This window comes from Ranitomeya imitator, chromosome 4 (assembly GCF_032444005.1).
Source record: "Ranitomeya imitator isolate aRanImi1 chromosome 4, aRanImi1.pri, whole genome shotgun sequence".
Taxonomy (NCBI): Eukaryota; Metazoa; Chordata; class Amphibia; order Anura; family Dendrobatidae; genus Ranitomeya; species Ranitomeya imitator.
The window spans coordinates 90,866,181-90,879,478 of NC_091285.1; the positions used below are offsets into that span (position 1 = coordinate 90,866,181).

Sequence of the window (13,298 nt, forward strand, 5' to 3'; positions counted from 1 at the left end):
CCACTGCTGCCAGTATTATGCGGTCTTGAAATGTTTTTGTACTTATTCTTATGATTTTGCTAACATGCAAATTAACATGTAATTTAATCTTTTGTATTTGTATAATTTTGCGGTTTTCAGTTAAGATAAGGAATCGTAAAAATCATGCTGTTAAAGATAGCATGGCCGAGTGGTCTAAGGCGCTGGACTTAGGCTCCAGTCTCTTTGGAGGCGTGGGTTCAAATCCCACTGCTGCCAGTGTATTTCTACTTTGAAACTTTTTAGCTTATATTTATGATTTTGCTAATAGAAAAATTAGCATGTGTTTTATTATTTTGTATTTGTATGCGTCCATGCTTTGCTGTTTTGCAAAAGACAGTAGATAGAATCATTGCTTTTTCCTTTTTGCTTAGAGACCTATCCATTTTCCACCTTGAAGAAGTTAAACTGTAGGAAAATTCACTAAACTTACTCTAAGGAAGCTTTTTTTATGTAGTATATTAGGGTAGCATGGCCGAGCGGTCTAAGGCGCTGGATTAAGGCTCCAGTCTCTTCAGAGGCGTGGGTTCAAATCCCACTGCTGCCAGTAGGTCTTCAGAACATTTTGATCTAATTCAAATGATTTTGTATTTGCATGAGTGTGTGGGTTTCTGTTTAGGAAAAGACAGTTGATAGAATCATTGTTTTTTCCTATTGTTTAGAGACTTAACCATTTTACAACTGACCTGTAGGTTTAAATCCCACTGCTGCCAGTAGTAAGAGTTCCTTAAAACCTTTTTATCTTATTCTTATACATACGCTAATATACAAAATTAGCATATGCTTTAATCCCACTGCTGCCAGTATTATGCGGTCTTGAAATGTTTTTGTACTTATTCTTATGATTTTGCTAACATGCAAATTAACATGTGATTTAATCTTTTGTATTTGTATAATTTTGTGGTTTTCAGTTAAGATAAGGAATCTTAAAAATCATGCTGCTAAAGGTAGCATGGCCGAGCGGTCTAAGGCGCTGGATTAAGGCTCCAGTCTCTTCAGAGGCGTGGGTTCAAATCCCACTGCTGCCAGTGTATTTCTACTTTGAAACTTTTTAGCTTATATTTATGATTTTGCTAATAGAAAAATTAGCATGTGTTTTATTATTTTGTATTTGTATGAGTCCATGCTTTGCTGCTTTGCAAAAGACAGTAGATAGAATCATTGCTTTTTGCTTAGAGACCTATCCATTTTCCACCTTGAAGAAGTTAAAATGTAGGAAAATTCACTAAACTTACTCTAAGGAAGCTTTTTTTTATGTAGTATATTAAGGTAGCATGGCCGAGCGGTCTAAGGCGCTGGATTAAGCCTCCAGTCTCTTCAGAGGCGTGGGTTCAAATCCCACTGCTGCCAGTAGGTCTTCAGAACATTTTGATCTAATTCAAATGATTTTGTATTTGCATGAGTGTGTGGGTTTCTGTTTAGGAAAAGACGGTTGATAGAATCATTGTTTTTTCCTATTGTTTAGAGTCTTAACCATTTTACAACTGACCTGTAGGTTTAAATCCCACTGCTGCCAGTAGTAAGAGTTCCTTAAAACCTTTTTATCTTATTCTTATACATACGCTAATATACAAAATTAGCATATGCTTTAATCCCACTGCTGCCAGTATTATGCGGTCTTGAAATGTATTTGTACTTATTCTTATGATTTTGCTAACATGCAAATTAACATGTGATTTAATCTTTTGCATTTGTATAATTTTGTGGTTTTCAGTTAAGATAAGGAATCTTAAAAACCATGCTGCTAAAGGTAGCATGGCCGAGCGGTCTAAGGCGCTGGATTAAGGCTCCAGTCTCTTCAGAGGCGTGGGTTCAAATCCCACTGCTGCCAGTAGGTTTTCAGAACCTTTTGATCTAATTCTTATGATTTTGTATTTGCATGAGTGTGTGGATTTCTGTTTAGGAAAAGACAGTTGATAGAATCATTGGTTTTTCCTATTGTTTAGAGACTTAACCATTTTACAACAGACCTGTAGGTTCAAATCCCACTGCTGCCAGTAGTAAGAGTTCCTTAAAACCTTTTTATCTTATTCTTATAACTATGCTAACATACAAAATTAGCATATGCTTTAATCCCACTGCTGCCAGTATTATGAGGTCTTGAAATGTTTTTGTACTTATTCTTATGATTTTGCTAACATGCAAATTAGCATGTGATCTAATCTTCTTTTGTATTTGTATGATTTTTCGGTTTTCGGTTAAGATAAAGACCGTTGATAGAATCATTGGTTTTTCCTAATGTTTAGAGACATGCCCTTTTTCCAACATGCACTAATTTTAAATGTTGTCAAATGTACTTCACTTACTCTAAGGAAGCCTACTTAATCATGCTGAGTATGACTCAGCATAGTAACATAGTAACATAGTAACATAGTTAGTAAGGCCGAAAAAAGACATTTGTCCATCCAGTTCAGCCTATATTCCATCATAATAAATCCCCAGATCTACGTCCTTCTACAGAACCTAATAATTGTATGATACAATATTGTTCTGCTCCAGGAAGACATCCAGGCCTCTCTTGAACCCCTCGACTGAGTTCGCCATCACCACCTCCTCAGGCAAGCAATTCCAGATTCTCACTGCCCTAACAGTAAAGAATCCTCTTCTATGTTGGTGGAAAAACCTTCTCTCCTCCAGACGCAAAGAATGCCCCCTTGTGCCCGTCACCTTCCTTGGTATAAACAGATCCTCAGCGAGATATTTGTATTGTCCCCTTATATACTTATACATGGTTATTAGATCGCCCCTCAGTCGTCTTTTTTCTAGACTAAATAATCCTAATTTCGCTAATCTATCTGGGTATTGTAGTTCTCCCATCCCCTTTATTAATTTTGTTGCCCTCCTTTGTACTCTCTCTAGTTCCATTATATCCTTCCTGAGCACCGGTGCCCAAAACTGGACACAGTACTCCATGTGCGGTCTAACTAGGGATTTGTACAGAGGCAGTATAATGCTCTCATCATGTGTATCCAGACCTCTTTTAATGCACCCCATGATCCTGTTTGCCTTGGCAGCTGCTGCCTGGCACTGGCTGCTCCAGGTAAGTTTATCATTAACTAGGATCCCCAAGTCCTTCTCCCTGTCAGATTTACCCAGTGGTTTCCCATTCAGTGTGTAATGGTGATATTGATTCCTTCTTCCCATGTGTATAACCTTACATTTATCATTGTTAAACCTCATCTGCCACCTTTCAGCCCAAGTTTCCAACTTATCCAGATCCATCTGTAGCAGAATACTATCTTCTCTTGTATTAACTGCTTTACATAGTTTTGTATCATCTGCAAATATCGATATTTTACTGTGTAAACCTTCTACCAGATCATTAATGAATATGTTGAAGAGAACAGGTCCCAATACCGACCCCTGCGGTACCCCACTGGTCACAGCGACCCAGTTAGAGACTATACCATTTATTACCACCCTCTGCTTTCTATCACTAAGCCAGTTACTAACCCATTTACACACATTTTCCCCCAGACCAAGCATTCTCATTTTGTGTACCAACCTCTTGTGCGGCACGGTATCAAACGCTTTGGAAAAATCGAGATATACCACGTCCAATGACTCACCGTGGTCCAGCCTATAGCTTACCTCTTCATAAAAACTGATTAGATTGGTTTGACAGGAGCGATTTCTCATAAACCCATGCTGATATGGAGTTAAACAGTTATTCTCATTGAGATAATCCAGAATAACATCCCTCAGAAACCCTTCAAATATTTTACCAACAATAGAGGTTAGACTTACTGGCCTATAATTTCCAGGTTCACTTTTAGAGCCCTTTTTGAATATTGGCACCACATTTGCTATGCGCCAGTCCTGCGGAACAGACCCTGTCGCTATAGAGTCCCTAAAAATAAGAAATAATGGTTTATCTATTACATTACTTAGTTCTCTTAGTACTCGTGGGTGTATGCCATCCGGACCCGGAGATTTATCTATTTTAATCTTATTTAGCCGGTTTCGCACCTCTTCTTGGGTTAGATTGGTGACCCTTAATATAGGGTTTTCATTGTTTCTTGGGATTTCACCTAGCATTTCATTTTCCACCGTGAATACCGTGGAGAAGAAGGTGTTTAATATGTTAGCTTTTTCCTCGTCATCTACAACCATTCTTTCCTCACTATTTTTTAAGGGGCCTACATTTTCAGTTTTTATTCTTTTACTATTGATATAGCTGAAGAACAGTTTGGGATTAGTTTTACTCTCCTTAGCAATGTGCTTCTCTGTTTCCTTTTTGGCAGCTTTAATTAGTTTTTTAGATAAAGTATTTTTCTCCCTATAGTTTTTTAGAGCTTCAATGGTGCCATCCTGCTTTAGTAGTGCAAATGCTTTCTTTTTACTGTTAATTGCCTGTCTTACTTCTTTGTTTAGCCACATTGGGTTTTTCCTATTTCTAGTCCTTTTATTCCCACAAGGTATAAACCGCTTACACTGCCTATTTAGGATGTTCTTAAACATTTCCCATTTATTATCTGTATTCTTATTTCTGAGGATATTGTCCCAGTCTACCAGATTAAGGGCATCTCTAAGCTGGTCAAACTTTGCCTTCCTAAAGTTCAATGTTTTTGTGACTCCCTGACAAGTCCCCCTAGTGAAAGACAGGTGAAACTGTACAATATTGTGGTCGCTATTTCCTAGATGCCCGACCACCTGCAGATTTGTTATTCTGTCAGGTCTATTAGATAGTATTAGGTCTAAAAGTGCTGCTCCTCTGGTTGGATTCTGCACCAATTGTGAAAGATAATTTTTCTTGGTTATTAGCAGAAACCTGTTGCCTTTATGGGTTTCACAGGTTTCTGTTTCCCAGTTAATATCCGGGTAGTTAAAGTCCCCCATAACCAGGACCTCATTATGGGTTGCAGCTTCATCTATCTGCTTTAGAAGTAGACTTTCCATGGTTTCTGTTATATTTGGGGGTTTGTAACAGACCCCAATGAGAATTTTGTTACCATTTTTCCCTCCATGAATTTCGACCCATATGGACTCGACATCCTCATTTCCTTCGCTAATATCCTCCCTTAAAGTGGACTTTAGACAAGACTTTACATAGAGACAAACCCCTCCTCCTCTCCGATTTTTACGATCCTTTCTAAACAGACTGTAACCCTGTAAGTTAACTGCCCAGTCATAGCTTTCATCTAACCATGTCTCGGTTATTCCCACTATGTCAAAGTTACCTGTAGATATTTCTGCTTCTAGTTCTTCCATCTTGTTTGTCAGGCTTCTGGCGTTTGCGAGCATGCAGTTTAGAGGATTTTGTTTTGTTCCAATCTCCTCGCTCCAGCAGTATGAGTTCTTGAAAATCTTTTGATCTTATTCTTATAATTATGAAAACAGACAAAATTTGCATGTGCTTTCATCCCACTGCTGCCAGTATGATATGTGCTTGAAAATTGTTTTGAACTTACTCTTATGATTTTACTAACATACAAACTTACATGTGTTTTAATCTTCTTTTGTATTTGCTTAAGTGTTTTCTTTCTGGTTAAGATAAAAACAGTTGATAGAATTATTGTTTTTTTCCTAATATTTAGAGACATGTCTGTCATGATATGTACTTTTGCCCTGTCCTGTATTTGAATAATATGCCATTTGATGTATGTAACTGTTCTCTGGTTTCTATTAGCTGTAATTTATGTATTTTCTTGTGCAGGGAGTTCACCTGTAACAATATGTCTCCTTCCCCCAATACTTGCAGCCCTAAGCTATAATGTAATTAAGGTTTGTCAACACCACTAGTGAAGAATAGCCATTCTTTCTCACAGCAGGTGGCTAGTCATATGTACATACTAGATAGACTAAGAGGAGCCTACCAGTCTAGAATCTTCAGGTGGACCCAACCATTGAATAGAAGGTGTGACCCCTACCCCCCTTCATGGGCGGATCCCAGGAGCTCAGATAATCCATTCTTATTTTTGAGATCAGATGTGAGTTGATCCTTAAAGGGGAAGGAGTGGGGATTCTTAGCTGAGGCAAGACCCCACGTCCATCTGTGACTGCGGAAGCGTACGGGATGAGACTTGAGCTGAGGACATATCTCGTCGTTCGTGAGATTGTTTTGGGATCCCTTGGACTCATGTGGACTATTGCTTTGTTAGCTGGTACAAGGATTATCTGGAGGTGCCCCCGAATCTGTTCTGTTGGACTCGTGGAAGGACTATTGTTTCGTTTATCGGGTGCGGGATTACTGGAAAGCACCTCCAGATCTGTTTATTTACTTGGGCTTATTGTGGACTTCTGGTGGACTTGAAGGACATTATGGATATTTGATGTTGTATGCTCCCTGCTTTAATAAATCTCATTGGATCATCCCTCGGCCTGTTGTCCCTTCCTGCTCTGCTGTACACCCCGTCACAAACTGGTTGGCAGCAGTGGGATCAGAGCATAAGGAATGGAGGACAAAGGCCCATCAACATTGGGAACCAGCACCGCAGAGTACAAGAGCTGGACTGCGATGAACCTACAAACAAAGGCCCATGAAGTAGGAGTCCGTTTTAAAGGACTCTCCAAGGAGCAGCTAATTGAGGCTTTGGAAGGAGTTCGCCTGCAAGATGACACTGAGGAAGGATCCTCACAGCAAATGGAGGAAAGACGGCAGCCGGAGGTAAATACCCCAAAAAGTCAGTGGGTTGTGTGGTACGAGGAGGAGTTGGCATTTCTGGGAGAAGAGGCCACCATAGACGATAAGAGGAAGGCCATTCACAGAGCTCAGGAGATGGCATTGCTGGAGCAGATCGCTTTGGAAGCAGCTAGAAGCTCCAGACAGACTGTAACCTCAGCACCCACCATGAGGGAACTCCCCAGAGTGTCCCACAAAGACTTTAAGCCCTTTAATGAGGCTGCAGGCGACATTGAGGGCTTCTTCCAGGACTTTGAGCATCAGTGTTGATTAATGGAAGTCCCGGAAAGGTAGCGAATTCGACATCTTGTGGGGTTCTTAGAGGGTGGAGCTGCTGAAGCCTATAGAGCTATGGACCCTCGGGGGAACTGTGAGTATGCGGCGATTAAACAGACTATTCTAGAACATTATGCTATGTTAAACCTTGTTATCTTATTCTTATAATTATGCTAACATACACAATTAGCATATGCTTTAATCCCACTGCTGCCAGTATTATGCGGTCTTGAAATGTTTTTGTACTTATTCTTATGATTTTGCTAACATGCAAATTAACATGTGATTTAATCTTTTGTATTTGTATAATTTTGCGGTTTTCAGTTAAGATAAGGAATCGTAGAAATCATGCTGTTAAAGGTAGCATGGCCGAGTGGTCTAAGGCGCTGGACCTAGGCTCCAGTCTCTTTGGAGGCGTGGGTTCAAATCCCACTGCTGCCAGTGTATTTCTACTTTGAAACTTTTTAGCTTATATTTATGATTTTGCTAATAGAAAAATTAGCATGTGTTTTATTATTTTGTATTTGTATGCGTCCATGCTTTGCTGTTTTGCAAAAGACAGTAGATAGAATCATTGCTTTTTCCTTTTTGCTTAGAGACCTATCCATTTTCCACCTTGAAGAAGTTAAACTGTAGGAAAATTCATTAAACTTACTCTAAGGAAGCTTTTTTTATGTAGTATATTAGGGTAGCATGGCCGAGCGGTCTAAGGCGCTGGATTAAGGCTCCAGTCTCTTCAGAGGCGTGGGTTCAAATCCCACTGCTGCCAGTAGGTCTTCAGAACATTTTGATCTAATTCAAATGATTTTGTATTTGCATGAGTGTGTGGGTTTCTGTTTAGGAAAAGACAGTTGATAGAATCATTGTTTTTTCCTATTGTTTAGAGACTTAACCATTTTACAACTGACCTGTAGGTTTAAATCCCACTGCTGCCAGTAGTAAGAGTTCCTTAAAACCTTTTTATCTTATTCTTATACATACGCTAATATACAAAATTAGCATATGCTTTAATCCCACTGCTGCCAGTATTATGCGGTCTTGAAATGTTTTTGTACTTATTCTTATGATTTTGCTAACATGCAAATTAACATGTGATTTAATCTTTTGCATTTGTATAATTTTGTGGTTTTCAGTTAAGATAAGGAATCTTAAAAATCATGCTGCTAAAGGTAGCATGGCCGAGCGGTCTAAGGCGCTGGATTAAGGCTCCAGTCTCTTCAGAGGCGTGGGTTCAAATCCCACTGCTGCCAGTAGGTCTTCAGAACCATTTGATCTAATTCTTATGATTTTGTATTTGCATGAGTGTGTGGATTTCTGTTTAGGAAAAGACAGTTGATAGAATCATTGGTTTTTCCTATTGTTTAGAGACTTAACCATTTTACAACAGACCTGTAGGTTCAAATCCCACTGCTGCCAGTAGTAAGAGTTCCTTAAAACCTTTTTATCTTATTCTTATAACTATGCTAACATACAAAATTAGCATATGCTTTAATCCCACTGCTGCCAGTATTATGAGGTCTTGAAATGTTTTTGTACTTATTCTTATGATTTTGCTAACATGCAAATTAGCATGTGATCTAATCTTCTTTTGTATTTGTATGATTTTTCGGTTTTCGGTTAAGATAAAGACCGTTGATAGAATCATTGGTTTTTCCTAATGTTTAGAGACATGCCCTTTTTCCAACATGCACTAATTTTAAATGTTGTCAAATGTACTTCACTTACTCTAAGGAAGCCTACTTAATCATGCTGAGTATGACTCAGCAGTATGAGTTCTTGAAAATCTTTTGATCTTATTCTTATAATTATGAAAACAGACAAAATTTGCATGTGCTTTCATCCCACTGCTGCCAGTATGATATGTGCTTGAAAATTGTTTTGAACTTACTCTTATGATTTTACTAACATACAAACTTACATGTGTTTTAATCTTCTTTTGTATTTGCTTAAGTGTTTTCTTTCTGGTTAAGATAAAGACAGTTGATAGAATCATTGTTTTTTCCTATTGTTTAGAGACTTAACCATTTTACAACTGACCTGTAGGTTTAAATCCCACTGCTGCCAGTAGTAAGAGTTCCTTAAAACCTTTTTATCTTATTCTTATACATACGCTAATATACAAAATTAGCATATGCTTTAATCCCACTGCTGCCAGTATTATGCGGTCTTGAAATGTTTTTGTACTTATTCTTATGATTTTGCTAACATGCAAATTAACATGTGATTTAATCTTTTGTATTTGTATAATTTTGTGGTTTTCAGTTAAGATAAGGAATCTTAAAAATCATGCTGCTAAAGGTAGCATGGCCGAGCGGTCTAAGGCGCTGGATTAAGGCTCCAGTCTTTTCAGAGGCGTGGGTTCAAATCCCACTGCTGCCAGTGTATTTCTACTTTGAAACTTTTTAGCTTATATTTATGATTTTGCTAATAGAAAAATTAGCATGTGTTTTATTATTTTGTATTTGTATGAGTCCATGCTTTGCTGCTTTGCAAAAGACAGTAGATAGAATCATTGCTTTTTGCTTAGAGACCTATCCATTTTCCACCTTGAAGAAGTTAAAATGTAGGAAAATTCACTAAACTTACTCTAAGGAAGCTTTTTTTATGTAGTATATTAGGGTAGCATGGCCGAGCGGTCTAAGGCGCTGGATTAAGGCTCCAGTCTCTTCAGAGGCGTGGGTTCAAATCCCACTGCTGCCAGTAGGTCTTCAGAACATTTTGATCTAATTCAAATGATTTTGTATTTGCATGAGTGTGTGGGTTTCTGTTTAGGAAAAGACAGTTGATAGAATCATTGTTTTTTCCTATTGTTTAGAGACTTAACCATTTTACAACAGACCTGTAGGTTTAAATCCCACTGCTGCCAGTAGTAAGAGTTCCTTAAAACCTTTTTATCTTATTCTTATACATACGCTAATATACAAAATTAGCATATGCTTTAATCCCACTGCTGCCAGTATTATGCGGTCTTGAAATGTATTTGTACTTATTCTTATGATTTTGCTAACATGCAAATTAACATGTGATTTAATCTTTTGCATTTGTATAATTTTGTGGTTTTCAGTTAAGATAAGGAATCTTAAAAATCATGCTGCTAAAGGTAGCATGGCCGAGCGGTCTAAGGCGCTGGATTAAGGCTCCAGTCTCTTCAGAGGCGTGGGTTCAAATCCCACTGCTGCCAGTAGGTCTTCAGAACCTTTTGATCTAATTCTTATGATTTTGTATTTGCATGAGTGTGTGGATTTCTGTTTAGGAAAAGACAGTTGATAGAATCATTGGTTTTTCCTATTGTTTAGAGACTTAACCATTTTACAACAGACCTGTAGGTTCAAATCCCACTGCTGCCAGTAGTAAGAGTTCCTTAAAACCTTTTTATCTTATTCTTATAACTATGCTAACATACAAAATTAGCATATGCTTTAATCCCACTGCTGCCAGTATTATGAGGTCTTGAAATGTTTTTGTACTTATTCTTATGATTTTGCTAACATGCAAATTAGCATGTGATCTAATCTTCTTTTGTATTTGTATGATTTTTCGGTTTTCGGTTAAGATAAAGACCGTTGATAGAATCATTGGTTTTTCCTAATGTTTAGAGACATGCCCTTTTTCCAACATGCACTAATTTTAAATGTTGTCAAATGTACTTCACTTACTCTAAGGAAGCCTACTTAATCATGCTGAGTATGACTCAGCAGTATGAGTTCTTGAAAATCTTTTGATCTTATTCTTATAATTATGAAAACAGACAAAATTTGCATGTGCTTTCATCCCACTGCTGCCAGTATGATATGTGCTTGAAAATTGTTTTGAACTTACTCTTATGATTTTACTAACATACAAACTTACATGTGTTTTAATCTTCTTTTGTATTTGCTTAAGTGTTTTCTTTCTGGTTAAGATAAAAACAGTTGATAGAATTATTGTTTTTTTCCTAATATTTAGAGACATGTCTGTCATGATATGTACTTTTGCCCTGTCCTGTATTTGAATAATATGCCATTTGATGTATGTAACTGTTCTCTGGTTTCTATTAGCTGTAATTTATGTATTTTCTTGTGCAGGGAGTTCACCTGTAACAATATGTCTCCTTCCCCCAATACTTGCAGCCCTAAGCTATAATGTAATTAAGGTTTGTCAACACCACTAGTGAAGAATAGCCATTCTTTCTCACAGCAGGTGGCTAGTCATATGTACATACTAGATAGACTAAGAGGAGCCGACCAGTCTAGAATCTTCAGGTGGACCCAACCATTGAATAGAAGGTGTGACCCCTACCCCCCTTCATGGGCGGATCCCAGGAGCTCAGATAATCCATTCTTATTTTTGAGATCAGATGTGAGTTGATCCTTAAAGGGGAAGGAGTGGGGATTCTTAGCTGAGGCAAGACCCCACGTCCATCTGTGACTGCGGAAGCGTACGGGATGAGACTTGAGCTGAGGACATATCTCGTCGTTCGTGAGATTGTTTTGGGATCCCTTGGACTCATGTGGACTATTGCTTTGTTAGCTGGCACAAGGATTATCTGGAGGTGCCCCCGAATCTGTTCTGTTGGACTCGTGGAAGGACTATTGTTTCGTTTATCAGGTGCGGGATTACTGGAAAGCACCTCCAGATCTGTTTATTTACTTGGGCTTATTGTGGACTTCTGGTGGACTTGAAGGACATTATGGATATTTGATGTTGTATGCTCCCTGCTTTAATAAATCTCATTGGATCATCCCTCGGCCTGTTGTCCCTTCCTGCTCTGCTGTACACCCCGTCACAAACTGGTTGGCAGCAGTGGGATCAGAGCATAAGGAATGGAGGACAAAGGCCCATCAACATTGGGAACCAGCACCGCAGAGTACAAGAGCTGGACTGCGATGAACCTACAAACAAAGGCCCATGAAGTAGGAGTCCGTTTTAAAGGACTCTCCAAGGAGCAGCTAATTGAGGCTTTGGAAGGAGTTCGCCTGCAAGATGACACTGAGGAAGGATCCTCACAGCAAATGGAGGAAAGACGGCAGCCGGAGGTAAATACCCAAAAAAGTCAGTGGGTTGTGTGGTACGAGGAGGAGTTGGCATTTCTGGGAGAAGAGGCCACCATAGACGATAAGAGGAAGGCCATTCACAGAGCTCAGGAGATGGCATTGCTGGAGCAGATCGCTTTGGAAGCAGCTAGAAGCTCCAGACAGACTGTAACCTCAGCACCCACCATGAGGGAACTCCCCAGAGTGTCCCACAAAGACTTTAAGCCCTTTAATGAGGCTGCAGGCGACATTGAGGGCTTCTTCCAGGACTTTGAGCATCAGTGTTGATTAATGGAAGTCCCGGAAAGGGAGCGAGTTCGACATCTTGTGGGGTTCTTAGAGGGTGGAGCTGCTGAAGCCTATAGAGCTATGGACCCTCGGGGGAACTGTGAGTATGCGGCGATTAAACAGACTATTCTAGAACATTATGCTATGTTAAACCTTGTTATCTTATTCTTATAATTATGCTAACATACAAAATTAGCATATGCTTTAATCCCACTGCTGCCAGTATTATGCGGTCTTGAAATGTTTTTGTACTTATTCTTATGATTTTGCTAACATGCAAATTAACATGTGATTTAATCTTTTGTATTTGTATACTTTTGCGGTTTTCAGTTAAGATAAGGAATCGTAAAAATCATGCTGTTAAAGGTAGCATGGCCGAGTGGTCTAAGGCGCTGGACTTAGGCTCCAGTCTCTTTGGAGGCGTGGGTTCAAATACCACTGCTGCCAGTGTATTTCTACTTTGAAACTTTTTAGCTTATATTTATGATTTTGCTAATAGAAAAATTAGCATGTGTTTTATTATTTTGTATTTGTATGAGTCCATGCTTTGCTGTTTTGCAAAAGACAGTAGATAGAATCATTGCTTTTTGCTTAGAGACCTATCCATTTTCCACCTTGAAGAAGTTAAAATGTAGGAAAATTCACTAAACTTACTCCAAGGAAGCTTTTTTTATGTAGTACATTAGGGTAGCATGGCCGAGCGGTCTAAGGCGCTGGATTAAGGCTCCAGTCTCTTCAGAGGCGTGGGTTCAAATCCCACTGCTGCCAGTAGGTCTTCAGAACCTTTTGATCTAATTCAAATGATTTTGTATTTGCATGACTGTGTGGGTTTCTGTTTAGGAAAAGACAGTTGATAGAATCATTGTTTTTTCCTATTGTTTAGAGACTTAACCATTTTACAACAGACCTGTAGGTTTAAATCCCACTGCTGCCAGTAGTAAGAGTTCCTTAAAACCTTTTTATCTTATTCTTATACATACGCTAATATACAAAATTAGCATATGCTTTAATCCCACTGCTGCCAGTATTATGCGGTCTTGAAATGTATTTGTACTTATTCTTATGATTTTGCTAACATGCAA

At 38.7% G+C, this 13,298-nt stretch overlaps 11 non-coding genes across 11 annotated transcripts; all 11 read left to right on the forward strand.

Annotated features, from left to right (window-relative positions):
- The first annotated feature begins 155 nt into the window (after positions 1–155).
- On the forward strand, positions 156–237 carry TRNAL-UAG (transfer RNA leucine (anticodon UAG)). Its single transcript has one exon. It is a non-coding gene; the product is annotated as a tRNA-Leu (tRNA).
- A 246-nt stretch (positions 238–483) lies between these two features.
- Positions 484–565, forward strand: TRNAL-AAG (transfer RNA leucine (anticodon AAG)). Its single transcript has one exon. It is a non-coding gene; the product is annotated as a tRNA-Leu (tRNA).
- A 399-nt stretch (positions 566–964) lies between these two features.
- On the forward strand, positions 965–1,046 carry TRNAL-AAG (transfer RNA leucine (anticodon AAG)). The gene has a single exon. It is a non-coding gene; the product is annotated as a tRNA-Leu (tRNA).
- A 721-nt stretch (positions 1,047–1,767) lies between these two features.
- On the forward strand, positions 1,768–1,849 carry TRNAL-AAG (transfer RNA leucine (anticodon AAG)). Its single transcript has one exon. It is a non-coding gene; the product is annotated as a tRNA-Leu (tRNA).
- A 5,426-nt stretch (positions 1,850–7,275) lies between these two features.
- Positions 7,276–7,357, forward strand: TRNAL-UAG (transfer RNA leucine (anticodon UAG)). The gene has a single exon. It is a non-coding gene; the product is annotated as a tRNA-Leu (tRNA).
- A 246-nt stretch (positions 7,358–7,603) lies between these two features.
- On the forward strand, positions 7,604–7,685 carry TRNAL-AAG (transfer RNA leucine (anticodon AAG)). Its single transcript has one exon. It is a non-coding gene; the product is annotated as a tRNA-Leu (tRNA).
- Positions 7,686–8,084: 399 nt separating this feature from the next.
- TRNAL-AAG (transfer RNA leucine (anticodon AAG)) lies at positions 8,085–8,166 on the forward strand. Its single transcript has one exon. It is a non-coding gene; the product is annotated as a tRNA-Leu (tRNA).
- A 1,368-nt stretch (positions 8,167–9,534) lies between these two features.
- TRNAL-AAG (transfer RNA leucine (anticodon AAG)) lies at positions 9,535–9,616 on the forward strand. Its single transcript has one exon. It is a non-coding gene; the product is annotated as a tRNA-Leu (tRNA).
- A 399-nt stretch (positions 9,617–10,015) lies between these two features.
- TRNAL-AAG (transfer RNA leucine (anticodon AAG)) lies at positions 10,016–10,097 on the forward strand. Its single transcript has one exon. It is a non-coding gene; the product is annotated as a tRNA-Leu (tRNA).
- Positions 10,098–12,581: 2,484 nt separating this feature from the next.
- Positions 12,582–12,663, forward strand: TRNAL-UAG (transfer RNA leucine (anticodon UAG)). The gene has a single exon. It is a non-coding gene; the product is annotated as a tRNA-Leu (tRNA).
- A 239-nt stretch (positions 12,664–12,902) lies between these two features.
- Positions 12,903–12,984, forward strand: TRNAL-AAG (transfer RNA leucine (anticodon AAG)). Its single transcript has one exon. It is a non-coding gene; the product is annotated as a tRNA-Leu (tRNA).
- The last annotated feature ends 314 nt before the right edge of the window (positions 12,985–13,298 follow it).